Here is a 3,713-nt window from a genome sequence, read left to right on the forward strand (position 1 = left end):
GTAAAGCAATGGCATAGAAGACACAGAGTGGGACTTACAGCCCTTATTAAATGTCAGTGTTCATGCTGTTCTTTTCTGCTCCTTTCTTCTTCTGCTTTTCTTCACCATAACATCTTTGGTGACTTTATGACCAAGCTTCTTCTTTTTGTTTTGTTTTGCTTTTATTTTTAACAATGGCCAAGCTTTGTAATGTCACTACGTGCAACTATGCTGGGCAGATGGTCACCTGTGATAGGGAAGAGCATCAAATCATAGAGCTTTTGCCTCTTTAGAAAGTATACATACGCTAAAAAGAACAGAGGACTAGAAGTGCAGCAGAAGTGTTATTATTTAAACTCATCTGTTTCACTCGTGATTGCACAGTTATCGAGGCTCAGTGCTATGTCACAGATGGGGCCAGGTGCTGAGGTTATAGCGTGGAGCAAACCAGACGCTTCTTGCCTTCGTGGACACACAGTGGTAGGAAGTCCTGATTCTAGTGGTCTTCTGACTACTTTCATCTGCATTTCATGGGTTGTTTTATAATCATTTACCTCTGTAGAAATTCAGAGTTACAATGTGAACTGCTGTTTTGATGTTAATCGATTAATTAATTTCCTATTTAGTTCCAAAAAGGATGTGAAGTGGCTTATCAACACTGCACAGCTATTGTAAGACTGAAGAGTATCAAACAACAAAAACAAACAGTATTTAGTAAAAGGGGAGCAGAGGATAAAGATCTTGTTCTGAAGACAGTTGGAGCAAGTGAACCTGGTACTCAGCTTGACTGTCGAGACAAGAGGAAGACAAAGTGAGAAGACAAAGCCACTTTAAGAACACCTTTAAAAAAGGATGTCAGTTTCACAGGAGAAAGCCACTTTTTCCGGCTCTAAGTTTTATGAGGAATATGTCTTTAGATCCTCATATGAGGAGTGCTGAACATGTTATAAAATATGAGAAACAGGCTTAATTGGAATGCTTCTCCATATGTGCTGGCCATGGGTGTTGATGGCAAGATCTATTAAAATATTAAGGGTTTGGGGTGGGGAGAGAAAGAAAGGGGGGATAGAGAGGATATGAATAAGAATGCATTTTTGATGTCAGGAAGAATAGTGTCCCAAAGTGTTATTTCACCGTGATGATTAAAAAAATAAAACGTGAGGGGTGCCTGGGTGGCTCAGTTGGTTGGGCGTCTGACTTCGCCTCGGGTCATGATCTCACGGTTTGTGAGTTGGAGCCTCGGTCAGGCTCTGTGCTGACAGCTCAGAGCCTGGAACCTGCTTCGGATTCTGTGTTTCCCCCTCTCTCTGCCCCTCCCATGCTCACATTCTGTCTCTCTTGGTCTCTCAATAATAAACATTAAAAAATTAAAAAAAAAAACGTGAAAGAAGTCACATTAGGGTGGCAGTCGTGTAATCTCATGGATAATTTATAGCATACAGTGTGCTTTTTCCATTGTTTGCAACAGGGACAGAAGCCTGGAGGGAAAATGCATTCTCAGTAGGGCCTTCTTTGCTCTCCCCATTGTACCTGGGTGAGGGCTAGTCTTGGCTCCCAACATGACTTTTCCAGCTGAACTGAGCATTATGCCAGCAAGGGAGATTGGAGTCCATCTAACCCTCACCTGTCTTTCCAATTCCAAATAGATGTTGGACAGCTCCCATCTTACAGCAGGAAGACAAAAATTTGGAGATGGTGATGATGGAGACGGTAGTGGTGACGATAATGGACAGTGTCAGGTAGTATGGTATAGTGGGGGCAGACTTCACGGGAGAACTGGCACTGAGAGCAGACCCTGATGGAAATTGTGGCAGAGGGCAGATGAAGACTTAAGGAATATGGTAAGAAAGTTCAAGGAGGGAAGGCAGTACATGGAGCCTTCATACTATTTTGAGAAGTTTGGACTTTATGGACAATGGTTGGTGATGCAGTTTTGAGGAGGGCATTCCATGACTGATCTCCCTTATGTTTTAAAAGGCAACTATGGAACTGTGCTGTCTAAAACTGTAGCCACCAGCCACATGTGGTTATGAGCCTTGAAATGTAGTCAGTCTGAGTTGAGATGTAAGTGTAAAATATACACTGGATCTTGAATACTTAGAGCAAAAATATGTAAAAATACCTCAATAATTTTTATTTAATGAGCTAAAATGACGATATTTTGCATATATTTAAGGAGGTATATTATTACAATTAATTTCATTAATTTCTTTTTGATTTTTCATGAGGCTACTAGAAAAATTTAAATTTATACTTTTATTGGACAGGCTGGTGTGGAGGCTGGGTTGGGGAAGGAAAGAACTGAAGACCAAGAGAAGGTAGGAAGTTACAGCAAAACCCTAGACGAGGGAGGATGAGGGTCAGATCTAAGGCAGTGACTCTGGGAATAAACAGGAGACAACAAGTGAAAAAGGCTTTTAAAACAGGATTTGACAGGGCACCTGGGTGGCTCAGTTGGTTGAGCATCTAACTTCAGCTTGGGTCAGGAACTCCTGGTTAGTGGCTTGGTGGGTTCAAGCCCTGTGTGGGCCTGCATGCTGGCGGTGCAGAACCTGCTTGGGATTCTCTCTTTCTCCTTTCTCTCTCTGCCCCTCCTCCCCTTGTGCTTTCTCTCTCTCTCTCAAAATAAACTAACTTAACAGAATTTAAAAGAGGACTTGACAATGATTTTTCTGGATGTGGGGATGAGAAAAAGGGAGGAGACAAGGTTGCCTGTTAAGTATCTAGTCTGGGTGACAGAGAAGATAAGGAGGATGGTTTTTAGAACTTGATGCATATGGGTTTCAGTGTGGACCTCCACGTGTCTGGAGCAGAGGGGAACTCAGATGTGAAGCTCAAGAGAGATCAGAGTGGGCTTGTCGATTCAGGAGTCAACAAGCAAGAGGTGACAGCTGAGGCACAGAAATGGGTGAGAGGGTTTAGCTCACTCACACAGGGAGGGGGGAGTGAGCATGAAGCATAGAGAACGGGGTGTTGATGGAGGTTTAGGGCTCAGAATTTAATTTGTGGACAGGAGAAGAGAGGCTGATGAGCTTGACTGAGGCTGGTCAGGGAGGGCCCAGGAGACCCTGGTACCACATAGACCAAGGGAGATCTTTCCAGATGGAACACTACAAATGCAGGAAGTGGAAGCTGTTGACCAGGCTGTGTCAAGGAAGCCACCAGGAGGTGTTTGCTGGGAGTAAGCCTTTGATGAGTCACCTTAAGGCAAATGTCCGCTTGCAGAAAGTCCAGTAGAGAGCGGCAGGTGAGGAAGGGGACTACAGGTACAGAGAGAACTGTGAAGAGGCTGAACTCTAGAAGGTTGGTGGGGACTCGGGAGGCTGCAGAGGGAGAGTGGGCACAGTGCCGAGGACAAGGATTGTTAGGCAAAGGGTGAAGGAGGGAGAGCCTGAAGATAAAATGGGGCCAATAACTGCTAGAGCAAGGCCAAGAGGATGAATGTGGGCAGGAGACGTGTGAAATTATCACATCTGCTAGAGCCTTTTATCCCTTTTTTTCCCCCAAACACTTAATAGCCACATCTCCCAGAGTCCCTCTCGAGGATCCGACCTTTCCACCTGCTACATTCAGGTCAGGTCAGATGGGAGTGGGAGCAGGGAGTTTCCAGCATTGCTCTTGCAGACAACTGCCCCCCCCCCCCCCATGGAGTACTGCACGGGAACTTTGGGGATTGGACAGCATACCTCCCCCTGTGGGTCTGGACTTGGGAGGCCTACCCCCAGCTCCCCCCC

Source organism: Herpailurus yagouaroundi, unplaced genomic scaffold (genome assembly GCF_014898765.1).
Source record: "Herpailurus yagouaroundi ecotype Mexico unplaced genomic scaffold, PumYag 163, whole genome shotgun sequence".
Taxonomy (NCBI): Eukaryota; Metazoa; Chordata; class Mammalia; order Carnivora; family Felidae; genus Herpailurus; species Herpailurus yagouaroundi.